The sequence below is a fragment of the Dasypus novemcinctus genome, chromosome X (assembly GCF_030445035.2).
Source record: "Dasypus novemcinctus isolate mDasNov1 chromosome X, mDasNov1.1.hap2, whole genome shotgun sequence".
Classification (NCBI taxonomy): domain Eukaryota; kingdom Metazoa; phylum Chordata; class Mammalia; order Cingulata; family Dasypodidae; genus Dasypus; species Dasypus novemcinctus.
Window position 1 is genome coordinate 153193458 of NC_080704.1, and position 27788 is coordinate 153221245.

General features: G+C 38.9%; 1 pseudogene; it reads left to right on the forward strand.

Moving 5' to 3' along the window:
* On the forward strand, nt 1-27372 carry LOC101432226 (la-related protein 1B pseudogene; annotated as a pseudogene).
* The last annotated feature ends 416 nt before the right edge of the window (nt 27373-27788 follow it).

The window sequence follows — 27788 nt, forward strand, 5'->3', positions numbered from 1 at the left end:
ATGGCGCACTCGCCACCACCTCGTCCGGTCCCGGGCCCGCTCCCGCGGCGCTCACCCCATCCCCCCACCGGAGATAGACGAGGAGGCCCACGGAGCCGTGGGACCAGGGTGTCCCCCACCCCGCGCGCGCATGCGCGTCACCTCGCGGCTAGATTGAAAGGGTTCCTAAGGCCCGAGGAGGAAAGAAATACACACACCACATCTTCCCCCTGTGCGCTTGGGAAAGTCTTCACCTCTGGCATCTTGTGCTACCGTTGGAAGGGCTTCGCCTTTGCCAGGCGCCTGCCGCCCCCAATTCAATCAGGGTTTCTTGGCAGGTAGCGTTAACGGTAGGAGCCACCAAGAACACGGACAAATGCGAAGAAGATACGGAGCAATTGTAATTGTGCTGCTCTCTCCTCTCCTTCCACGGCTAGTGAGAACCGACTGCGGGCGGGCCGCTTAAAGGCCAAAGCCCAAATGCCCTCCGTGTAAAAAGTCAAGCAATGTCTTAGTTGAAGGAGCACAATGACAATGGAATTAATCAAACCAGATTTTGAACGCTGGGCAAAACGAGATAACCATACTGCGCCGTCTTCGTGTCTCAGGCGGACCCATGCGCCGGGACGGGGGTTTGGGGGGGGGGGGGGGAGGGGAGAGGGGGAGGCTAAAGTTTTCAAGGTTTCAAATCCGAGGAGGGCAGTGAGCACGCAGGGTCCCGGCAATGAAAGCAAGCGGGAGTGAGAAGGAACGAGGTGGGGAGGCAAGAATGAAGGCGGACCCCTCCCCACTATTGTTCCCGCGGGTGTTGGTGGCAGCCCAAAGCTTAGAAGCGGACAAGGGCGCCATGTGATTCTCAACCTGGTGCCCAGTAGTGGCTCAGGCAAGCAGATTACAAAAGACTGGCCCACTCCCGCGCCCCGCCCGCGATGGAGTCCAACCTGAACGTCCAGCGCCCCTCAGGACTCAGCGGTGGATGCAACGAAAGCCACACTCATTTCTCCAAAGGGAGTCACTCTTACAGGTGGGCTTTCTCTCCTTTTCATAGGAACGTGCAAACAGACCCTGCAGCCCACCCTGGCACGTCTGCCTATTACTTTCTTGGAGACAACGCAGTCCGAAGTATGCTACCCAACCAGATCCCTCCTGTGAGTCCACCGACAGCTATGCAACTTTCGACCTTTAATGGTAAAGACTAGCAGTGGAAAGAAGAGGAGGGGGAGGGAAGAGATTTTAGACCCGTGTTTAAGAAGCGTTGTATTAAAGCAAGATAAGAACAGTACCTTTGAGCTCGCACAAAACTTGGAGTAAAAAAGGGTTTTTGCGAAAGTGGCGCGAAGATAATATCATGTGATCCGACCCCAGGGCGTCTCCTTCCCCTTTTGCCAAACTCCCCTCCCCCCTCGAAAAAAGGGGGGGTGGTGGGGGAGTTACATCCGCTCCTCACAAACTATTAGCATAATTAATTGTGTCCTGCAGCTGCAGCCAGAGCGTCCCGGTCAATGAGTAAACATCTCCTCATCCTCTTCACCATCAGAACAAAAAGACCCATTACCCTGATTTTGGAAAATGTTCCTAAATAAATCTCATCATCATCAAAAGTCTTAATTTGGCGTTCTGATTCTGTCTGTGTCTTGGTTTGAGACACAGAAGAGAGCTGGAAAAAATGAAATAATCCTATTAAAAGGGAACAAGCAGAAGTAGCCCCCCAAAAATGAAATATTTAAGTAGAGGCTTGCAAATGGAAATACCAGGTTGAGGGAATTCACTAGCTTAAAATTTGCCAAAAGTTTTAAACAGTGCGTTAAACAAGACATCCTCCCAGAGTCTTCCTACCTGCCCCCCCCCCCGCCCCCGCCAACTCCCACCCCTCTTTCCCTTTAAAGCCAGAACAATACCCGGAATAAGGTATTTTGAGATTGCTTTACCAGGATATTTTCTTGTTCTTAATTTTTTTTAAGGGCTTGCAACATATAGAATGTCTGGATCGGGTTCCCAACTGGCGAAAATAATTCATTCCATCTCAGTACCTGTCTAGGGCATGGTAAAATTAACTAAGTACAAGATACAGGGTATAGAATACTAGGATATTTTGATACAAGAAGTAATTTATTTTTTTCTTCTTTTTTTTTTTTTTTGAAAAAATGTCATCAGCCCCAAATACCTAGAAAATCTAAAAAGCTAAAGAACAAAGCATTTCTCATACACTCACACACACACAAACACCTAAAAGTCAGAATAACTAACAGCTTAAAGAAAAGCACGTGATCCCTTCATGCTTTAAAACTTGTGGTCATGCTGAGGCTAAAAGCTAAGAGCTTGTGACCCCGCAACCCCGTCCCCTCCCCCGACCACAGCCCAGGGTTTAAGGCTCCAAGCTCCCACCAGGCTCCTGTTGGCTCCCAGTATTGTGAGACAAACAATACTTAGGCATTCTACAAAATAAAGGAGCTACAACTCCTAGCCCCCTGTCACATCTTTTACGCCCAAACAGACTGTCCTCTGTGTGTGTGCGCGCGTTATACATATAGAGCATGTACTTACACAGAAGCCCAGATGTTCCATGAGAATGTGTAAGAAAGGTATCGAAAACGGCCAAAAGAAGGGGGAAGCTTTTATCTTCTTAATTCCTTTAAAAAGTTTTGCCACTATTTTGAGTTTCTGCTGGATTAAAAAATCAAACGCTCTGCAAAGAACCCCCTCCTTCGCAAAATAGAGATACTTTGAGCTTTTATCCGCCTGAAAAGGGGAGGAGGTGTTCTTCTGCATTGACCCCGAGGTTTAATTGTGTCACATAAAGCAGCAATCTCAAGTAGTTTGGATTTTACCACCTTTAAAAATACCGGTAATTGACATTTTTCCCCAGTTGAAGAATCATTTCACTTGATTTAGAATAATATTAAGTGGCTCCGTTAAACCTAATGATTGGTATCTTAGAACAAAAAGGTCCCTATGGAAACCAGAAAGTAATTTAAGAGTATTATGTTCCCCACACAACTAGAATAGAGCTTTTGTTCTATGTGTAGTTACTACTTTGAAAATTTTGACCGCACTTGGCAGTTAAGATATTACGCTCTAGTTTTGCGCATCATCAGAAATTAGTGTCTTGTTGACATGTGTTTTGCTACAATTGTGTGGTTCTTTGTGCCCATATGAGTGTGTGCCCAAGAGGCCTAAAACAAAGCCAGCATATCAGAACACTCACTGAACAAAATGGGGGGGGGGGGCGGGATGTGCCGGCCAGAGGGAAGAGAGAAAATATTTCAAATGCTATTTTGCTATTTGATCTTAGAGCAGGAACTGTGATTTCATTAGAATCAGGTAAAACTGGTCTTCACTGTGTTGTGTGTTTTTGTAATAAGTACTCCTTTATTTACAAACATTTCTTATTTTTATTAATGACTTGCCCTTGTTTCGTCTGGCAAGAATATTGAGACAAATCAACCTAAGAAAAAGAAATCTGAATTTTTTGTTACCAATCCTTAATTTGTTTATGAAAACATATATCTGCAAAGCAAAGAAAAATAGAAGTAAATAACAAGATCCCAAATGCTGTTTCTTTTCAATAGCAACATTAACATAAATCATGTAAATGAAATAAACAATAGGTCTTCAACTAAATAGTGTCAATGTGAATTAAAATCCGTTTCAAAAGGTTTACTCCTTGATAAGAAGCAGAAAATGTCACCAATTGAACATGCAAAGTTAATATAATTTGGTTTAAACATGCAGATAGTAAAAATATTTATCCCAATCTCAAAGGGTTTTATGAAGATAAAATGGCAGCAAGAGGTGGCTCAACTGAAATATGAATAAGTTTAAAATATACATTTTATTACATTTCATTTGTAAGTAAACCTTACTTTTATAAACTAATCTTGACTAACTTTGATTTTTTAAAATAATAAATGATCATTTATTTATAAACAGTTCTTGTCTCTTATTAATGAGTTCATTTTGTTTTGAATGGCAGGAATAATTAAATTACAATAAGACTAAATTATATTTTGCGTAATTCGGATGAAGTATGTCAGTACTAGCACTTACAACGTAGAACTAATTTTGTCAGTGTGTGAGGCTTTAAAATTACACAGTTGTATGCATCTGTGCTTGTCTTAGTAGTATGTTAAAGCACAGTTTCTGCTCATTAACAACTGTAATTTTCACAAGTCAAATATTTTAAGTCAAAATACTTGTTGAAAAGATATAAGAATAACCTGCTTTCTCACAATAGAAAAAATGTTTTTCAAATTAACTCTTTCCTTGAGAATGCACTCAGTAGACATGAAAGTGATTCAATATTAAGATTAAGTAGTGTTAAAGGTATTTTTACACTCTGTTCGAAACACTTTGATTTTCCTGTTTATGTGACCTTAGAAGTGGAACTTCTGGTATTACAGACCATAAAATTGCTAGCAGACTGTAATACTATAATCAAAGAAAAAGCTATAAAACAGAAATGTTTTACACATCACTTTTTTCCAATCACTTTTCTGATTAAATTGGTCCATCTTTGCACCATTATAAATTTTCTATGTGAAAATATGTCATGGTATGGAACAGTATAAAAGATATAGTTTATATTCAAAACACAATCTCCAAAAAACGAATCACCAAAATAACACTTTCTTCTAAAGCAAGCAAATCATTGTGTTAAAAATTATCTAATTATATAACAATTTTACACTAAGAAGTTTGTTATTTGAAAAGGTCATGATTAAGAGGTAAAATCCCTAGATCATAAATATTCATTTAAAGTCAGAATACTTTAAGTCATTTCCGTATTCTCTCTGCTATAGATGAAATACAGCACATTGATTTTCTACTATCTATGTGGAAAGAGAGCACAATGGTATTTTTTAGTGCTTCTCTTTTTTTTTTTTTCTTCTCAAAGATAGCATTTATCCTCAGCTTGGTAGCTCTCTGCTAAGCTTAGAGATTCTCTTTAACTGTCTCCTGACTTGTGATTGCTGAAGGAAGTAGAACCATTGTCTGGCCTTTTTCATGCTGAGGAGGAAGGCGCAGTGAAATGTGTTGAATTATCCAGATGCCTGAAAGGACTGCAATGAAAGCTTGGAACAACCTAAATAACAGGGCTAACACTCACTGTAAAAGGGAATCTTTCAACAGATACAGCCTACAGAGGGCATCTACTTTAAAAATGAAAGAGAGATTTTATTTTCTCAAAACAAATGTAATCTAGCTTACTTTTAAAATTTTTGAAAGGATGTCCAAGTCAACAGGAGGACTAATGATTGAAAAATCCAAATGGAAAGACACAATTTAAAAAATTGTATAATTTATGACCCTACTTGGAGCTAAGAGTATCTTTTATTCTTTCAGAAAGAGTGATCTGTCCTTATCAGTCCATAGTTTTTCAAGTCCTAATGAATTTTATTACTTGAAACTTTACTCCCTAAATTTAAAAAAATGATTAACATCACTAAGACAAATGGCTCGTTTATAGCTGTTAGTGATCCCATTGCTATAACTGCTCCTTATTAAAACATCTTTAAGAATTTAAACTGTTTATGTGCTAGACGATAAAAGCAAGAAGAAAATGTGGACGTTGTGATTCAAGTAGGCTTTGCATATTTGTGAAAATGTTTAGATATCAAATTGATAAACTTGCTGAACTAAATAACATTATTATAGGATATGTTTTAAGTATTCAAGAACTCAAGGTCAAAGAAGCAAACATGATATGTTGGTATGTATTACAAAAAATACTGTTCTCCAGCATACTCAACCTTTTTATGTGCTTTTTATAATTAATTAACTAGACCAAAGTTCAGTGTTTCCTTGAAGGATATTGAGGCTAATAAACAAAGCCATTTTAAATATAGAGTCGGCTTGTTGATTTTGGAGAAACAGCAAGACAAATAATCCTAGTGAATATCTGGAGTTAAATTGTATTTTTAGAATGTAATACTTGACCAATCTGTAAATCCTTTTACATTTATCTCATTTGCAATTTTGCTTTAAAGACCATTTAAACAAAAGCATGGATACCACTAGATCCTGATGTTGCTTCTCTAAAGTAAGATACACAACTTGGAAATGTTTACAGATTTCAGACCTAATCATATTACTTTAGGCTTTCTTTAGTTTGACCTGAAATACAATTTTTCCTTTGTGTATTTTAAACATAACAATGTTTTTTCAGTTGTTAGAAATATAAACTCATTCTTCTGACATTATTTTATTTATTGGGGTTATCTGCACACTATACCTTTTATTAATTACTGGATATAGTTATAACTGTATATCCATTCCTCAACACAAAGTAGTCATTTTCAGAATAGACATTCAGAAAGGAAGTCCATATTTTCTAAAGTTAAATGTGTCTAAGAATAATCAACAAACTAGAAATTAAATAGACCTCATCAATTCAGTTAATCACCTAATAAAACAAGAACCAATGATTATTTTCTGTATTAGTTGAAGTCTTTGTTGCCCCACTCAACTAATTACCCCTCTTCATTAAGTTTCAAAGGGCTCTTCTTTAAATAACTGTTTATAATAACATCCTTAAAAATCTGCTGAGGGGAAAAGTACATTTACTTGACTTTTACTTCTGTGTCAGAAATTTAAAATATAAAAATTTAGCGATTTCATTTTATGTTTTAGTTCCTAAACAAAGTGTCCTATTTATGCTTGTTTTGGTCTACGGTTCCTTGGTTTTCAGCAATGTCAACTATTTCATTTACAATTCAAACCCACCCTTCTTAAACTAATCTCTGTACTTGATTAATCCCTACATGCATACTGCATCTTTCTTAAACTCCAGTAAGAAAGCTACCAAGTTTACATTAAATTCTTGATGTTTAAGATCTAAAGCTCCTAGCAAATTCATTCTAAAATTAATTTGTGCTGTCCTTTAACACTCCCACATATTTGCAACTACAGAAATCAGTTCTAGCATCCTCTGACAGATTAGCCCAATTTGTGAAGAGAATCCCAAACAACGATTGGTCTTTCATTTTGCCTGATCAAGCACTTTAATGTTGTTTCAACTTTAAGTATGTGATGAAATACTGAACATTAAACCTAGAAACGACCTATCAGGGTGTCTTTTAAAGGATAGTTTGAGCCAAAATTTTAGGTTCGGTAGGTCTCATTTTACAGATGAGGAAACTGGGCCCTTCGAATGGTTTGCTCAAGATGCCTCCACTAATTGTGACAGAGCCAGAAGAACAATTATGGTCAATTTTGAAAGAACCCTGAGTTATTTCTTGACTTATTTTCAATCTCTATTTCCCCTTAGGGCTGTTACGAAGATTAAATGAGATAATGCGTGGAAAGCGACAGCGTGAGCATAATGCTTGGCACTTTAGAGTGTTCAATGAATGCTATTTTTCTGTCCTTTCCCCTCCCTGCAGATGCCCTTATGCATATTTGTCAGATTCCTTGTCTATATCCTGACTTCCTACACCTGGCTTTGGGGCACAGCAGACACTGAGAGAATTTGGGGAGACTGATGTTATTGAAAACTTGACAGACTAGTCATTCTCACAATTTAACTACAATCTGATTACATCTTCTAAAAAGACTACCTAAATTACCAACCTCCTACGCAAATGTTCCAAGGAACCTGGCTTTCGCACAGGAAATTCGATACATGCTTTATTTCCCATGTCCCACACCCCCACTCCAGATTGGGATCCTAAATCATGATACCAAATAATGAACATTTTACCATCAAAATGCAACTTTAATTCAAATTCATAACCTGCAAACAAAAGTTTTCCTCACATGTGAGTTGGCTCATGGATTTTTCTTCAACTATATAGTTAAGAAGGATAAGCGCAGCTCACTCTCTGACACCTTTATGTGTACTAGCTTGGCATTAAAAGAGCTGTTAATATCGTACAAACTGTTATACCATCTGTGTTATAATTCTGCCTCATCAGGTTTTATGGAATGCCCCCCCCCCACTTCCTTCATTCCACCAGGCATGTCATCAAAGGAGAATAATTTAAGTATTGTGCCAGAAAATGTGGTCTACTTTCTAAAAGGCATCTATCTCTAGCTTTCAGAAATGCCTTTTGGAATGAGCAATGTGGAAACAGTGTTCCCATTGTTGTTTAGGAATGTCATGAATTGGATACCCACCCCAGCCTTTTATAGAGAAAAAGAATAAAAAGCGTTCATCTGAGTTTAAAATTATCATATTTTGTAGCATATGCTAACATGCTAATGAGGTGCGGTATTATCACATCTTTGCTGAGACCATTATGGATAAGTGAGCTTTGTCCATCCGCCCAACTAAGATTGTAAACTCCGCCATGGTGGAGACAACTTCAACTTTGTAGTTTTATGAGACCCCTTTCAGAGTGTGTTGACACTCCCATTGTTGGTCTAGTGGCTAGGTTGAATATTTGTATTGGGGGATACCAGAAAGGCCAGATCTTTTCTACTTTGTAAATTCTATTTCAACACCAAGTGTTTACTAAGGACTAAGAACCGTATATAAAGTACTAGATAACATTAGCAATTCTTTAACTCTGTCTAAAAATATATAACTGAGAGATCAAGCAATGTTCTCCTAGTAAATAAAGATAAGTCTTAACTAGGGAATTTCTCTGCCAAGACCTGAAGGCTCACAGAGAAGTTCCTTTTAGGTTTGGAACAGAAAAGAGTAAGGAAATGTTGAGGGGAGCCAGTACAAAGTGTTCGAACAGCAGTTTTTATGTCTCAAAGAGGGGGAATTTGGGCCTTTCCTTTTCCACGGACTTTTCTCAAACCTTCCTCTACCCAAATCACGTGGTAGTGTTGAAAGAGAACTAGTGCGAGAATCAAGAGATCTCAGCTTGAGCCTGCTCTCTGTCACTAACTAGCCAAATGACATTGAAGCAAATCACTTACTAGATTACCTCTGAAGTCTCTTCCCACTTCATAAATCTTTGCTCTCTATCTCATTCTCCCTCCTTTTTGTTCGTCCTTTCCCCCAACCTCCCTCCCGTTCTTCTGTTCTTCCTTTTAACCGGCAATAATCGTAATTATGAATTGGTTACCTCTGGAGAGAGAATTGAGATGGTGTGTGAGGAATTAATGGAGACCTTAGCTTTTTATCTCTGTCACAAACTTTTCTCTTTATTTACTTGCATTTCCTTTACTGATTATTTAACTAACAATTTCTCATAATTTCAAGGGGCTTATTATAGTAAGTATTCAATAATCTGTCAGAAGAATTCCTCTTTTGAGGAAATAAAGGCTAATATAAAAAGTTAGTCACAGTGCAGTCAATCGGGGTTAAAGTGGAATCATTCATTATAGATGCACCATATAGAAAAATAATCCACAAAAGTGAGTGTTGGAAGTTGTTGCTCAGGTAGTAAGAGCTCAGTTGCATTTTACCTAATTTTCTATGCTATAAATAAAGGTTTGCTTTCATGGAAGTCAACAGTAAGACACTAGGACTCTTTTGACTGGGATTATGTCCTGAGTAGATTGATAATCTACCTCACAACATGGTGGCTGGCAGAGAATGGGGTAGAACAGTGCTCTCTGTTCTTTCTCCTCCCATTATCCAAGTTACTCCTCATTTCAAGTCACACCTCCCACAGTCTTTGTTAACTCCAGCACAGGAGCATTTCTGCTCTCTCTGAACTGCCATAACATTGAGTTCCATTTTTCTTAAATTTTTTACTTGGGAATTTAGAAAGAAAATAATAATCTGTTACTTCTGATACAGAGCTCAACAGTTTTCAAAGCACATCAATATATGTATATTATTTTATTGGTATTCACCTTAAACCTGTGGGGCAGACCTTCGAGGTTGTCCCTATCGTACACTGGCAGAAAATCGGGTGTACAGAGGCAGAGTGAGCACCATTCACCTTGCTCAATCTTTCCCTTCTTAGCAATCCCAAATACTACAATTCCATGTTATCCCTACCTGCTTTATCTGCTTCATACTCACAGAGTCTGCTCCTCACTCCCACTGGGTCCCTAAAAAATTTATTTTAGCTGCTACTTCTACTCCATCAGTTCCCTTAAATGAGGAATACCAAACTTGGAGTCCTAAATCTGTGGTGGTTCTGTTCCTTTATCATTCATCAGGAGGTTAGCCTGGGTAGATTTTTCACCTAAAGTCAAATCAGATTTAATAATTCAGAGCCCCCACAAAAGAAAACCACACCAGGCAAAGGTGAGATTAATAATATGTAACACTGGTTGGCGATTTACTACATGCCAGGCATTGCTCTAAACATTTTACATGAATATTTTACATTGTGATCTTGTTAGATAGGTAATTGTGAGCATTAACCTTCTGTTAGAGGTGGTGAACGGAGGCTCTGATGAGCCAGGTAATTTGCAAATGATGGAGTACATGGTGGAGCCAGAACATGATGGAGCCTGTACTTGAAGCCAGATAGGCCTGTCACTAGGCGCCGTCTCAGAAATCCTTACTGTCACCACAAAAGAGATAGGGCAAAGATGCAGTGGATTAGAAAATCAGGGTGAAGCCTAGTGCTGGTTGTCAGTGATGCAATGTGATTTTCCTCAAAGCTTCTGAGAGGGGGAGCAGATGTGGCTCAAGCTGTAGAGCACCAACCTCCTACATGGGAGGTCCTGGGTTTGGTTTCCAGTGCCTCCTGGAAAAAAACAAGAACAAACAACAAGTGAAACAGACAAAGAAACTAACTCTGGAGAGCTGATGTGGCTCAGTGGTTGAATGCTTGCTTCCCATATACAAGGTCCTGGGTTCAATCCCTGGACCCCGGTACTTAAAAAAAAAAAGTTTCTGAGAGGAAGGAAGACAGAACTTTTTGGGACAGAGTCACATGGTGGCTTAACCCCCAATGGGAGACTTTTGGGGAAAGAGTTTAAGGCCAGGGACAATTGGTTCCTTTAACACTCCAGAGCAGTGCTGTCCAAAAGAAAGACAAGGCGAGCCACATATGTAATTTTAAACTTTCTAGCAGACTCATTAAAAAGGTAAAAAGAAACAGGTGAAATTAATTTCAGTAGCATATTGCACTTAATCCAACGTAGTCACAATATTATCATTTGAATCTGCGATCGACATAAAATTATGAATGGGTTATTTCAATTTTTTTTGGGGGGGATACTAAGTCTTTGAAATCTTTTCCGACCAACCACATTTTAAGTGCCCCGAAGCATGTGTGGCTAGTGGCAACCACAATGGACAACACAGGCTTAGAGGAGTTTTGCTGCTTTCTGGCACCAGCCACTGTCTTAGTTGCATGAGCAAATCTGTCTCCCTCTTTCTTACTCATTATCCATAGTGTGGCTGTTAGCTGTTAATATTGCTTTATTAATGTTTCCAGGCCATCAAGCTTTCTCTTTTAGTAAAGTGTTCCCTCCATATTCATCTTGTAGTAACAACAAACATTTATTGAATACATATTATGGGCCAGGAACGTTTTTAAGTGCTTTCGTGCTCCCTCTCTATTGTCTTAAAATCCTCAGAATAACCTCATGGGGTAGCTAATCTTTTTACAGCCTCCCCACTTTACATTTGAGGCAGCTATGATTATTTAACTGCCAAAAGCCACACAGCTATTAGGTGGAGGCACTATGATTCCAACCCCACCAGCGTAACCACCTCTACTTCCACCCTGTCCCCTCCCTACCATGCTATAGGACCAGCGCTGCAAAAACTGGCTAGGTAGCATTTCATTTGAGTCGGTGACAGTGGTACAACTTGGACTCAGCTTCAAGGAGATCTTTGAGAAATTTGGACACGACTGCTTCCCTTTTCTTTGGTGGTTGCCCATAGCAATTAGTACATAGTACATTTGAAGAGTTTATGCATATCTGTATGTCTGATTACATGCACAGACATACACGAACAAGATCAAACACAAACAGCAAAAAAGAATTCCCACAAACACCTTAGAATTGTAGAGCCAGAAGGGATCTTAGAGAACATCTCCTCAAGAAAGTACAGCCCACCAGGCTGACTCAAGGTCACATGGCTGAATTAGAACCCAGAAAATCTGACTTTAAGCTATTTAATATTGACTAAATAGCTCTTATGCCTTGTGCTTCCTACAGTGTAGCAAGTCTGTTCTAAGACATACTTCATCATCAAATTTTTATCTACCTTAACAGAATACCATTTTTATTGTCCACATTTGCAGAATGTATTCATATGGTTTAGAAAGTTAAGAATCAAGATTAAAGTGGAACCCTCCGGTCTTCCCTCGCACGTGCCTATAGGTAAGCATTTAAATTGTTTTCTAATCTAAATGCTTCCCCAGGCCCCCAAGGTATTAAGTTGCAAGGCATTAAGTTCCGGGAGGATTAAGCCACTATCATGCACATATTTAAATTCCCTATTGCTCTGAGCCCTTAGTAAAAATTTAATTCATGAAATCGAAATCGTACAATTATCAGTATGAAGAGGGTAAGTTGAGCCCTCGTTGTATAGATTTATTTTCCTTCAATGCTGTTAAACCGCAGTACTGGAGAAAGTATTGTTAGCAGCTTGACCTTTAGGATGGTCGCCATTTCAGCCAAAGGAACAGCAGTAAGATCTCACAAAGATGCTTTCTTTCAGCAGCAAACTAGCCATCGCTCTTTCTTCGGATCCTTCTATTTCAAAGTGGAGAGCTTGACCATAGTTTAAATGGTGAAATGTTTCCCACTTAAGCACAAAACACCCTTGATTTCTTATAAAAACGCATGGCTTTTATATATTATGTTTCAAAGTGGAGATGGCTGTGAAACTTGAGCCCTGACATCCAGCCTCAACCTGGCTCTCTCAAAGCGCTCAGAAAACAGCTCTTCTAACAAGCATGACGAGACCCCGCTCTTTAATGATTTTTTTTTTTTGCCAGCCAACACAATTTATTTGAAATCATTGAAGAATCAAAATAGTTTACATTAAAGAAATCCCCAAGAACCAAATGGGATGGTCTCAACCCTTGGTGGATAAAGACTGAAAGGCTCTGAAGCTACTCCCAGTGCAGAACAGGGACTCAGTAACAAGAGCTTAATTTTCAAGGGCTGTTACTCAACAGAACTTTAAAAAAGAAAAAGTACTTATCCCCAAATGTACACAATCACGAGAAAAACACCTTAGGGGCCTTGGTAAAGTAGTTTTGTTTTTGCTTTTAACATTTTCAGAGCCTGCCTCAGTGAAGAAAATGTTAGGCATACAAGCGAGTGAATTAGTATTTAGGTGGTTGAGCAAGACTCCTGTTTTTTGTTTATTGCTCTTTGACTTTTTTTAGTAGCCCATTGTCAAAGCCTTGGAGGCACACCTTCAGAATACATGAATAATGTCAGTAATAACTAATACAGCCTGGTATGGAAAATACTGTTTTCAAAACCACAGGTTAGTTCCTGGAAGTCAGCCGGTCAGAGAAAGGATGTGGTATAGCAGCAAGTTTAAATAGCTTATGCAACAAAGGGAAGAGAGATCTGTTGACTTCTGCCTCCTAGAGGGGTGAAATTGGAAAGAAAAATGTATTTAAACAGCTCCTTTAGAAAGCATCAAAGGTGAAGAATTCATCATATTTTGAAAAGTTTCTCTAATAGTTTTTGGAAAATCAGGTGAGAAGGGGACAAATGTATCAAGCTAATAAGGTGAAAATAAAAGTTAACTTCAGATTCAATAAATCAGCCTGGTTAACTTTGTTGTTCTATAGAGTGCATTGATATCACTTCTGAAAATTAGCCACCAAGTCCCATTTCTCCATGTGGTGAACTGAAAGAGTCATTGTAATTCACCTGGCTTTAACAATTCTGTACAGTGTAGAGCTCTGTAGCCAGAAAAAATCCTACAAAATAAACTCATCGCAGGCGCAGGAAAAGCAGCTCTTTTGAAAATACCTTGTGATCAGGCTTTAGGTCACGACCTGGGTCTTGAGAAACTTGAGTTAGTAGATGTTAGTTTTTCTTAGCTCTTTGTTTACCCTAGACTTAGACATTTTGTATTATTAAAAACCTGTGGCTTATAAGGACATTCTATTTATCTTTCCAGGCTTTTTTGATGGAAATGCCTGGATTTTCTTGGAAACAGGGATTTTATTGTGGATTCCTGGTGCCCCTTGGAGAGGCTTATTTTTCTGGACAATAGTTTTCCTTAGTGTCACTACTCTTTTCATCTGCCAATGGTCATATGCTCCCAAGGTCGAGAAAAGTGCATCCTTTTGTTCTAATGAATCTGAAATCCATTTTCAAAAAGTCTGCAGAAGGGACACTTGATTGGTAACTTAAGGAGTATTTCTACTGCATGGAGTAATAAGAGGAGTTAGGATTCACGACATTTGGGGAAAAAGAAAACCCAGTCAAGTCAAAGAGCTTAGCAGCAGTGTTGGTACTTTTATGATTGCCACTTAAGAATTTTAATCTTTTGTTACCTGAACATTAAAGAGTGTACAACATGGACAAGCGTGCCTTCATTAAAGGAAGAGGACACGGTAAGCACTGCATACAGAAGTAAATTACAAATGTTTATGACTATAAGTGGAATTTTCCTAGCATGAAAATTTGTATTGCCCCAGACTGCATCTTGACCTCACTGCAGCATAAACATTAAAATGCTTTGTGAGTACAAATGCTATATGGGTGTTTGTTGTTTTAATCAATAATTCAGTCTTTCATGGAAACATAAATAGCCATTTGTAATTAAAAGCTGCACCACTAGCCACATGTGGCTATTCTTTTAAAATTTTAATTAATGAAAAATTAAATAACATTTAAAATGCAGATCCTTGGTCTTACTTGCCATATTTCAAATTATCAATAGCCACATGGGCTAGTGGCTATGTACTGAACAGCACAGATATAGAATAGTTCCATCATCACAGAAAGTTCTTCTGGGCAGGGCTAGTTCAAATGGTACCTATTCTTTGAAATGGATCTTATTACCTGGCAGCAGAAAATGTTGATTATTATTGTAACTTGCTGTCCAGAGAATCCCAGCTTTCTAGAAGATAACTGGTTTCTCTTCTTCCCATTCAGAAGGAGAGAAATTCAGTGATGCTGTGAATTTGATGTGATTATTAAGAACTCTGAAAATTGCCTTCAAGAGTTGTTTGCTCCTCTAAATTGTCATTAAAACAAACAAAACCTCAGTGCCGCAATGCCATCTAACTTTGATTAAGTAAGAAAGAAAGGTTGCTTCCTTTGCCTTTTTTTCCTTACCAGGCCATGTGGAACATAACATCAATTTTGTTTGATTGGCACTCATTAAATGCATGTAAAATTATCATCGAAGATTGTTAAGAGAAGACTTAATGGTAACATGTTGTAAAGTGAGTACTGTTCCAAAGACCCATGTGATACTACTGTAACAAACACACCAGAGATTCCACCTTTTACCTTTTTACAGTAACAATAATTCCCTCCTAATCTCTTCAAAATATTGTCCTGTAATAACTCTGCTGATTGGCTTGGCTTTCTATGCTTCCAAGACTCATAGTCCCTCCCCTTCCCTATGGGTCTTTCATCTGCTGCACAGCACAACTGGCTTTCTAAGGATTCCTTGCAGAAGCCTTGCACTTTTCTTCATCCCCTGCCTTTGCTCATGGTCTTCCTGCCATCTGGAATCTTATCCCCATTTCGGGCTTTCTGACACTTATCCATTCTTCCAGGCTAATCTGAAATGCCTCCTTCCTCCTCACCCCCAACCCTCTAGCTGAAGTGGCTTCTCTCCCTCCTCCGAATTTTACCTACATTAGGATTAAGTTTATCATCTCCTTTCCTGAACTGTAAGTTTGTTGACACAAAGACCGTGGTGTTAGTGCTCATTGGATCCCTCCACAGGCCTAGCACAGAGCTGATGCTCTAAACACGGGTGTCGAATAAGGAAATTTTACCAATTTTCTAAGTAATGCAAGCATGCATGCACGATTTCTTTGAGCTGCATCTGCACTGGCAAACCAGAAGCAAGAGCATTGTGCTCATTGGTTTCCATTAAATTCTAAGAAATATTTTACCCATGCCAGTTCATTTTTTCCTGTATATTCTCAGGAATTTTCTTTCTTTTATTAATTAGAGAAGTTGTCAGCTTACGGAAAAGCATGTAAAAAATACAGCGTTCCCATATACCCCCCACAATAATAACACCTTGCGCTAGTGCAGTACCTTTGTGACAGTAGATGAAAGAACATTATAATTGTGCTATTAAATGCAGTCTGTAGTTTACATTAGAGTGTATTTTCCCCCATACCACCCTACTGTTAACACCTTGCATTAGTGTGGTACATTTGTCATTTGTTAGAATTCATGAAACAACATATTTATAATTGTGCTATTAACGATAGCCATCATTTACAATAGGGTTCGCTGTGTTCTACAATGCTATGTTTTATCTTTGAAACTATATACGACTTAAAATTTCCCCCTTTTAACCACATTCACATATATAATTCAGTACTATTAACTACACTCACACTGTTGTGCTACCATCACCATAGATAGCTTGTGATGCTACCACAGTCATAGCTATCTTGACCTACAATATTGCACTCATGTTAGCTAATGTAAAAAAGGAATTGGCCTGCAGCAACCTGGTTCTAGTCAAATCTAAATTGTATGAACACTTGACAAGATAGCATTTTTCATGTATTAGATTGGCAGAAATGGAAAAGAACTTGATAAAAACAGTGTTGGTATGGCAAAAGAGAGCTCTTTATTCTTTCCTGGTGGGAATGTAAACTGGTATAATTTCTGAGGAGGGCAATTTGGTAATATCTTCCAAAATAAAAAATGGAACCACCCATTTCATGCAGACAAATTTATCCTACAGTCACATTCCCACCTATACGCAAGAAGGCTTGTTGTCTCCTGAGGGAAGTATACCGCACTATTTAGGAAGTATTCTTGCCAAAGTATTAAACCTGCATCTGATAAAGTTTCCAGATCAAACCACCAGTTTGCAGGAAATCAGGGAAGAGAGGAGAACATGGTAAACAACACCATGTGATGCAGTCATCAAAACCCACCATGTGGGAAACTGTGTGACAAAGAATGCAGTTTGGTCAACACAAAAATTGCAAGAAAAAATGGAGAAGGGGAATTTATAAATTAAAAGAGACTAAAAGAGGCATATCAAATCAAATGAATGCAGTGTGTGGACCTTGTTTGGATTCTGAGCTGAATAAACCTGCTGTAAACAATAGTCCACAGGGGAAATTTGAACACTAACTGGATGTTATTAGTATCAAGAAATCATTGTTAATTTTTAAGGTATGATGATGGTCTGTGGTTACTTAAAAAAAGGGAACTCTTACCTTTTGTAGATACACAATGAAATATTTATGGAAGAAATCTGTCTCAAAATAATCTGATGAGGGGACTGGAGGGGTATAGATGAAACAATCTTGATCATGAGTTAGTTGGTGATTGTTGAAGTTGGGTGTTTGGTATATGGGGGATCATTGTGCTATGTTCTCTACTTTTGTATATCTTTTACATTTTCCATTTTAAAAGGGAGAATATTTTATCTTGGCATTGTTTGTAAGAAGAAAGAAAATCTAGACGCTACTTATATATCTGTAAGGAGGGCTGGTTAAAGGAGCCACACAATGGAATACTATAACATTATTAAAAAGAAAAAGATATAACACACACACACACACACACACACGCCAATATGGACCAACTGCCAAGATACAGGAAGTCAAAACAAAACAAAACAAAATGCAAGACAATGTGAACGATGCATTCTCATTTCTGTAAAAAGGAGGGAATAAATATACACATATATACATGTATTTGCATATACTATTTCTGAATGTATTCTTAAGAAATTGTTAACAGTAGTTGCACCTGGGAAGAGGGTGGGTGTAAAAGAAGAATAGGGCATGCAAGAGAGACATTAGGTACTTTTCTAACTTAAAAAGACATCTTTCATTTGATTAACTTTAAAATCTGGCCCAGACCAGTAGGTAGGAACTGAGCTCCTTGATTTGACCCTGCTCATTGCCAAATCGATGCTAGTAAATTTTTTGCCGACTGCTCAAAGTTTGGGGGGTTAGGACACATTTTGGGATTATCTGCAAATTGGCAAGCATTAATGCTCTCTTTTGTGTCAAAGGAAATGCATGCATTTCTCACTCGCAAATGAGAGAAACATTCCCATTTGGAGATGCCCCAGAGGGACCCATGTTTATAACTAAACACATGTTTTCAAGGGCTACTAAGCTGCAGAGGAAATTCGACCCTCTTGAGCGGTGGCAGAGATAATCTGAAACAGCAGATAATCCAAACTTCATAATATTTTGTTTTGAAATGCACAATATTATTTTTAGAAGTCGCCAATTTATGTTCTCAATTACATGTTGCTGAGGATAATAGACACCTTAAAGTGCGTTTGTAGTTTCCGAGCACCCACGGACAGAAGGTGGTAGAAGACATGGGCCAGAAATACTCTTTGTGGTAAAAGAGCTACTGATAACCTATAACTAGGTCAGGAGGTGGTGCCTGTAGATTTTAATTTCACTTCCCACCACCTTTTAAACATTCTGCCTTTGCCTTCATCTGACCTCCCTCCAAAATCTTTCTGAGGGCATTCCACTTAATTTTCCTCCCAAACTGAAGTTTAAAATAACAATACTGATCTGTAAGGGAAGAAGAAATCATTAGCATCCTTTCTGTGTATAAAGCAAAAAAGATTAGGGCATTTTTCAATTAATATGTTCCACATGGACAGCTCCATTATTTCTGCCTAGGGAATGTGAGTCTCCTATACACCAGTTCCTCCAGGTATACAGTTTAACAAGTAGGGCAGAAGCCTTAGGTAGACAGTGTGGAAAGCCAGAGGATCACTGGTAATAAAAAAGTGGTTTGATTTTCTTTTGTGTTGTTTTTGGATTCGTTTCTGTGGTGGGGAGGAGGCTGAAGGAGAAAGCAAAAGCTGCAAAAGGTGAAAGAATGAAATCCCTTATCCTGAGTGCTACTAGCCCGATATTGTGTCGGGCACGTCTAGACGTGTTACCTTGTTTCCTCCAGTGAAAGACGTTGAGGGCATGGGATAGAGGAAGGGGTGGTGATCACCCCCAGATTTCTACTTTGGCTGACTGGGTAGATGTAATGCCTTTAACAGAGATGAGGAACACAGCAGGAGCTGCAGATTTGGGTGAAAGGGATCTGTTGGGAAGAGTTAGTGAGTTCCATTTTCCACAGGATACTTGGTGGGTCACTAGGTCCTGACGGGTCACGTGGTGCATGGTGGGTCATGACCTTTTCGCCAGTGAAAGAAACAAGCCATCCTTTCTATCCCTCTGAAAATGTTAATTCCCACCATATGTTTTACTGCCCATGGCACATTACAGATCATTGGTCTATTTTTAAAATGCCAGAAAACCGTATTTCCATTGTTCTTGCCTTGGTACATTTAGCACTTATACTAGCAATAGAAATGTTTTAGTTTATATTTCTTAAGTATAACTAACATGGAAGGGTATTTTGTTTGCTACAATAGCCGTGCTTCCCTAAGGCGCCATATATGTCCATTCATTTTTATCTCACTTGGGAGAAGTCTTTTTTTTTTAAATGCTACCTTAAAGAAATACAAATATCCAGAAGACATAAAAAAATGCTCATCCTCACAGTTAAAGATTGCATGTTAGGTGGCGGACTTGGTCCAGTGGATAGGGTGTCCATCTACCACATGGGAGGTCTGCGGTTCAAACTCCGGGTCTCCTTGACCCGTGTGGAGCTGGCCCATGCACAGTGCTGATGTACACAAGGAGTGCCCTGCCACGCAGGGGTGTCCCCCATGTAGGGGAGCCCCACGTGCAAGGAGTGCACCCCGAAAGGAGAGCCGCCCAGCACGAAAAAAGTTCAGCCTGCCCAGGAATGGTGCCACACACGTGGAGAGCTGATACAACAAGATGTCGGAACAAAGAGACAGATTCCCATGCCACTGACAACAACAGAAGCAGACAAAGAAGAAGACATAGCGAATAGACACAGAGAACAGACAACCAGGGTAGGGGGGGAAGGGGAGAGAAATGAATAAATAAATAAATCTTAAAAAAAAGATTGCATGTTAAATCAGCAATCTTGCAATCTTCCAACATTGGCAAGGGTGTTGAGAAACTGAGGGGCACTTTCCAAGCTGAGAGAGTGGGACTGTAAATCTCTACAACCTCTTTGGGGCCAAAGTCCAAGCACTTAATCGCTATACCAACCTACTATCCTAATTTGGGAACTTTCTCTTACAAATATATGTCTACAAGTACAGTACACATTGCTTAAAAATGTCCAGTGCCATACCGAAACAGCAAATAGCTGAAAATAGCTTAAATATTCATGAATGAGTGACTGGCTGAATAAATTAAGATACATCCAGGCCATGAACTATTATTCAGCTATTAAAAAGAATAAGGGAGATCTATTTGTATTGAACTCTATGTTCAGTATGGTCCCATTGGAGTCCAAATAAAATAAAAATAAACAAAAATTTTCCCTCTCTCTGCCTGTATAGTATAGAAAATTTGGCGTTGAATTCACAAGAAACTATTAATGAAGGTGACCTCTAAGGACAAGATTAGATAGGTGAAGGGGAGAGGAAGACTTTATTTTGTACCTTTCTTGATTTTTTAGTTTTGAAAATTAAACCATGCATATGCATCTAAAACATCAGGAAAAATGATGCAGAAAAAGTTATTTGAAATTAAAAATGTATTAATTTTACAGCTTTTTAAAACCCACACCTCTTTTTTTGATATACCTTAAAATATCATGTCCTCCTTTAATGCCATTCGAAATTTAAAAATAAATTAAACATTGTGACTACCAACAAATCATGCCAATGCAACAAAGTGCTGTTTTATTTTCAGAACACACACATGCCCCTGGAAACTCTACTACCTTTTCTTTCCATTTCCCTTAAAGGAAGCAAGTGCTGCAGAATGTGGAATACCCTTATTCCTCTTTTTGTAATACCTTCTAACTGCGTTACTGAGATATAATTAACATAAAATGTATAAAATGAACTGCACCTGTTAAAAGCATACAACTTGATAATTATTGACATATATATATACCCATGAAATCATCACTACTACTAAGATAGTGAATATATCCATCACTCCCCAAAATGTCCTTGCTCCTTTTTGTAGTCCCTTCCTTTTGCCTCACCCTAATTCCCAGGAAACCTCTGACCTACCTTCTGTCACTATAGATTAGTTTGCATTTACTAGAATTTTATATAAATGGAATCATACAATATATAGTCAGTTAGTTTGGCTTCTTGCACTTAGGATAATTATTCTGAGAATCATCCATGTAGGTGTGTGTAGCAATAGTTCGTTCCTTTATATTTCTGAGTAGGATTATATTGTATGGATGTACTACAATTTGTTTATCCATTTTCCTGGGAATGGACATTTGAATTGTTTCCAGTTTCTGGCTATTACAAATAAACTCCTGTGAACATCTGTGTACAAGTCTTTGAAGAGAAATATGCTTTCATAGCTCCTGGATGAATACCTACAAATACAATAGCTGGACCACATATTAAGTGTATATTAAACTTCTTAAGAAACTGCTAAATTATTTTCCAAAGTGGTTGTATCATTTTACATTCCCACCAGCAATGTATAGCTGCTCTAGTTTTTCCTCATCCTAGCAAACATTTGGTATTATCAGTCTTTTTATTTTACCTATTCTAATAAGTGCGGTTGTATCTCATTGTGGTTTTAATTTACATTTCACTAATGACTAATGAAGTTAAGCATCTTTTCATGTGTTTATATGCCATCGGTATATATACTTTGGTGAAAGGTCTGTTCAAATCTTTTGCCCTTTTATAAAATTGGGTTATTTGTCTTTTTATTATTGAGTTCTAATAGTTCTTTTTATATTTTGTATGCAAGTATTTTTTACCAGATATAAAATTTGTATAAGTGGTTGTGGCTCAAGCAATTGGGCTCCTGTCTACCATATAGGAGATCCAGGATTCGATGCCCAGGGCCTCCTGGTGAAGGCACGCTGGCCCGTGTGGCAAGTTGGCCCACGCTGACTGTTGGTCTGCTCAGTGTACTACTCTGCACAGGAGTGCTACTCCATGCAGGAGTGCTGGCCCACATGGAGAGCTGGTGCAGCAAGATGATGCAACAAAAAGAAACACAGAGGAGAGATAATAACTGACACAGCAGATCAGGGAGCTGGGGTGGTACAAGAGAATGATCACCAATCTCCCACTCTGGAAGTTCCCAGGATTGGTTCCTGGAGCCTCCCAATGAGAATACAAGCAGACACAGAAGAACACACAGTGAATGAACACAAGAGCAGACAACTGAGGGGTGGGGGGGGGGGAGGTGGGGGGAAGAAATCAATCAATCAATCAATCTTAAAAGAAAAAAGCAACTTTCTCCCAGTCATTGTGTTTGCATCCTCTTAACACTGACCTTTAAAGAGCAGAAGTTTTAGATTCTGATGAAATCTAATTTATAAATGTGTCCTTTCACAGACTGAGGTATTTGTGTCATAATTAAAAGAAACATTTGCCTCACTGATAGACACAAAGATTTTGTCCATAGTTTCCATCTATAAGTCTCATAGTTTTAGGTTTTATATTTAAGTCTGTGATACATTTGGAATTAATTTTTTTTTGAGGTACTGGGGCCAGGAATTGAACCTGAGACCGCTTATGTGGAAAGCTGGTACTCAACCACTGAGCCACATAAGCTCTCTTGAGTGTTGTTTCCCTCGTCTGTTTGCTTGTTGTCTGTTCTTGTTTTTAGGAAGCACCAGGGCCTGAACCCAGGACTGCCTATGTGGGAAGTAGGCATCCAACCACTTGAGCCACATCTGTTCTCCCAGAGTTAATTTTTTAATACAAAATTTTGCAAATGGATATTAAAATGTTTCAGCACCATTTACTGAAAGAGTATGGTTTCTCCACTGAATTGCCACTGTACATTTATCAAAACTCATTTCTCCCTGATTATGTGTGGGTCTATTTCTGAATTCTCTTTTTTGTTACACTGCTCTATTTGTCTTTATGACAACACCACCCTCACTTGATTACTGTAGCTTTATGATATTTCTTGAAATTAGGTAGTGCTAGCCTTGCAACTATGTTTTCTTTTTTTCAAAGTTGTTTTCACTATTCTATATCCTTTGTAATTCTTTCTGAAATTTAGAAGCAGCTTGTTAATTCATACTGCAAATTTGCTGGGATTTGGACTGGGATTGTTGAATCTATAAATCATGTTGGGTAAAACTGATATCTTAACAATATTTAGTCTAACAATCTGTGACAGATTGAAGCTGAATGGACCCCAGAAAAAAATGTTCTTAAAGCTAATCCATTCCTGTGATTGTAGAACTGTAGTAGGTGAGATCTTTTGATTATGTTACTTTAGTAAGGTGTGGCCCAGGGTGGGTCTTAATTCTCTTACTGGAGTCCTTTGTAAGAGAATGAAATTCAGACAGAGAGAGAGAAAAACCACACACAGCCAGTGAAACAGGAAGCTGAGGGCAAGGAAGCCTGAAGGAGGAGGGAGAGCCCAGCAGATGCTGCCATGTGCCTTGCCATGTGACAAAGGAGTCCAGGATCACAGGGAGATCCTGTCTTTGGGGAGAAAGCATTGCCTGATGATGCCTTGATTTGGACATTTTTCTTAGCCTTGGAAGTATAATCTTGCAAGCCACTAAATCCCTATTGTAAAAGTTAACCCATTTCTGGTATATTGCTTTTGGCAGCCCAGCGGACTGAAACACAATCCAAGAACATGGAATGCCCTTCCATTTATTTAGGTCTTCTTTGATGCCATTTAGCAATATTTTATAGTTTCCTATGTACAAGTCCTTAATATCTTTGATTAAATTTATTCCTAGATATTGGATCCTTTTAATTGTTGGATTTTTTTCTTGATTTCTTCTTCAGAGTGCTCATTACTAATTATAGAAATAGTACTGATTTTTTTTTTTTTTTTTTTTTTAATTTTTTATTTTTTATTGACTTTGTAATAATATTACATTAAAAATATATATGTGAGGTCCCATTCAACCCCACCCCCCCACCCCCCCTCTCCCCCCCCCAACAACACTCGTTCCCATCATCATGACACATCCATTGGATTTGGTAAGTACATCTTTGGGCACCTCTGCACCTCATATACATTGGTTCACATCATGGCCCATACTCTCCTCTATTCCATCATGTAGGCCCTGTGAGGATTTACAATGTCCGGTGATTACCTCTGAAGCACCATCCAGGGTAGCTCCATGTCCCGAAGATGCCTCCACCTCTCATCTCTTCCTGCCTTTCCCCATACCCTTTGTCCATTATGTCCACTTTTCCCAATCCAATGCCACCTCTTCTATGTGGACACTGGATTGGTTGTGTCCATTGCACCTTTATGTCAAGAGGAGGCTCAGATTCCACCTGGATGCTGGATGGAATCCTCCCATTTTCAATTGTAATCACTCTAGGCTCCATGGTGTGGTGGTTGTCCTTCTTCACCTCCATCTTAGCTGAGTGTGGTAAGTCCAATAAATCAGATTGTAGGTGCTGGAGTCTGTTGAGGCTCAGGATCTGGCTATCACATTGTCAGTCCAGAGATTCAAATCCCCTAAATATATCTTAAACCCCAACATTAACTGCACCTCCAGCACATTAGCATGAAAGTCTTATGAAGGGAGATCCCATCTGAGTCCAGATTCATCACACATAAACACCATTTCCAAAGAGGGGCCATCTGCCCTGGTAGTTAACCCCATCAGCCATGACCATAACTCCCATGGGTCTCTTTAGCCCTCAAAGGAACCAATATCTGGGGGTTGTATCTGCTTTATCTGTCTCTCTGACTCTGCTCAGTTGTGCATGAGGGCAAACCTTCTGCCAGCCTCCAGACTCTTTTTTAGAAACTCGTAGCCATATAAACTCATTTCTCCTTTCCATTTCCCCCTTACTTTAGGTCAAACAGCATTTTAAAGTCATGGTATTTTATGTAGACATGGATATTCTGCTGATCCGCATTGAACCTTCCGTATAAGGTCATTTTCCAGTTGCATCATCAGTTGGTAGTTGATAGTGGTCCCTCGTTGCCAGGGAGGCTCATCCCCGGGTGTCATGTCCCACGCTGGGGGGAAGGCATTGCATTTACATGCTGAGTTTGGCTTCGAGACTGGCCACATTTGAGTAACATGAAGGCTGACAGAAGGAAATTCCCAGGCACAAAGTTGCTCTAGGCCTTGTTCTTATTTTGGGTTTATCAGCTCACAAGCATAGTCATTAGTATCAGGGGCTCACTGTTGAACCCTCACTCCCTCCCGGTCCCCACCACTGTACCTGGGAGACTGTCGCTGCTCCCCTAGGGACCACGACAGAGCACCACTGGCCGGGAACTCAGTACCCCCCCTACTGTGGTTTTTAATTGTTGCCACTATGAGTATATCCAAACATTACCATGCACCCTGGACATATGTTCTGTACAGCTCCCTGTCAGTCATATATCATCTGTCATTGGTATCCCATACCAGTATCCCTCCATTGCCATTGTTGAAACACTCTGTGATCCAGAACTCCCCGAAATTTGAAGCCCAATATAATGTCATGGTCCCTTACTAGGGAATGGCATATAGCGATGAGTTTAAAGGATAGATAAAGAATATAGTACTGATTTTTGAGGGTTGATCTTGTTGAAAAAGAAGATTGAAATTGGAGGACTCACAATTTTCAATTTCAAAACCTAGTATAAAGCTACAGTAATCAAGACAACGTGGTGCTGGCATAAGGACAGACATGTAGATCAGCGGAATTGAACAGAAAGTGCAGAATTAAACCCATACATTTATGGTCAATTGATTTGTGACAAGGGTGTCAAGACAATTCAATGGAGAAAGAATATTCTTTTCAACAAATAGTTGTAGGACAACAGAATATTTGTCTGCCAATAAATGAATTTGGACCACCTATATCACACTATACACAAAAATTAACTCAGGGATCAAGCCAGCCTACAAGGCAGGCAGGACCTGGCAAGCTCATCACTCATCCATTGCAAGTGGTGACAGGGCAGGGCAACTAGCTCAGTTCCCACAAAATTATAAAAGCCAGAAAACTCAAGACAAGTACAACAAACTAGAGATTTCAGAGATATGGAAAGTTGGCCAAGAAGAATTTGTAAACACTGGATGTGAGACTGTCATCAGTCAATGAAATAAGAGGTCACAAAATAAGAAAGAAAAAGAATAGAAGGTTGAAAAGAGGTGCTATGGTGAGAACAAAGAAAACATGGAAACAAAATTAGATGGTCCTGGTGAAAATGTCAATGAAGGAGAGGCTCTGAGTAGTAATCAACAAAAGAGTTAATTAGCACTTAGATGATGTCAGTCCAGATAGTCAAAAAAGACCAGGATCCCAGAACAGCTCAAGATGTCAATCTGAAGCAAATAAACCAGCACATAGCAATATGCAAAGTGATACATGAAGTTGGGGGCAAGGCAAACAAAAGAGAGATGATTAACATCATGTTTCCAGTTTGAGAAATGAGGGTGGTATATTCCTTTAGAGGGCAAGAAAGAGGCCCGGCCAAGGAAAGGGGAGAGGACTAGGCAGAGGAAATCCTCGAATGAATGTTCATTTTTCATATCTTTATCAAGAACATGGCAAAAGGACCCATCAACCATTTCAAGCAGAACCAGAGCCTAATATCAGTAAGGTATGTTACTATGATGATGGTGCAGGTGCATAGTTGTATCCTGCGGAAGAAGCACTGCTTAAAGAGTATATTAACTGCCAAGTTGACTAATACTTTAATTTAGAAAATTTGGAATGGGACTTCGTTTTTAGGAGAAAGATGGATGAACTTGGTTTCTTGCCTATTTCCCTGATTGTTAGTTTTCACTGTGTTCAGGCTCTTGCTATAAACCTTATTCACGTTTTAGAGGCATTACAAATAGCATAGAAGTGGAAATTATTGATGAGAGGAAAAAAAAAAAAAAACCCAGAAAAATAACCAATTCCTGGCCCTTCACCATCTAATGTGTCACAGACTTCTCTCAACTGAGTTCCTGCCCAGAGTTCCTACCAAGCCAAACCTTTGGCTCACATATGAAGTCTGCCCCCATACTCTCCAAACCTAGAGGTCCACTGAGTCCAAAGGAAAATTCTGAAACATGTGCCTTCAAGCAATGTATAGAGGTTTGTCTACTAGTTTGCCTACCTTGAACTCAGATCCTTGGATAGAAGTAAAAAAGAGGCATGGTCCATTCCTAGTGAAATTTAAGGAATCAACATTTGCACTTAATGAGACAGCAAATCAACTCCATCCTTCAGAAGAACAAGAGCAGGAAGAACTTGATTTTTTATTTGATGAAAAGATGGAAGAATTAGAAGGATGAGAAAACATGTCTACAGATTGGCTAGATTATGAAATTGACAACCAGAATTTAAACAAGATTTTGATTGTAATTTACACATTACAAGTCATCATTCCTTTGATATAAATTATAATGGTACAGGTAGGAATAAGGAGGGATCTTTAGATGCCATTTTTCCATATTCTTAACAATTACATTTATCAGAAAATCCCACAAAGACAAATATTTGTATTTGTATTTAGGATAGAATAATAAGGGAAAAGTAAAAGTAATATTACTGTAATATACCAACTAGGAAAGAGAGCTGGGTCAAAAATAGTTACAGTTGTAAAAACAAAAGCTGACTAACCAGCAGTTGAATAGGAGTGGCTGTCTATTCATAGGAGTGCATATAATCAGCAAAAAGTGTGCTTTCCTTCTTGCCTCCTCATTTCCTTCTTCCTGGAATTTCCATCACCATTTTCACCTTTAGCCACTACTCTTTTGGAGACCCTGCCCCAAGCTATGATACTTTGTCAGTGACTTAAAACCTGAGCAGTTCC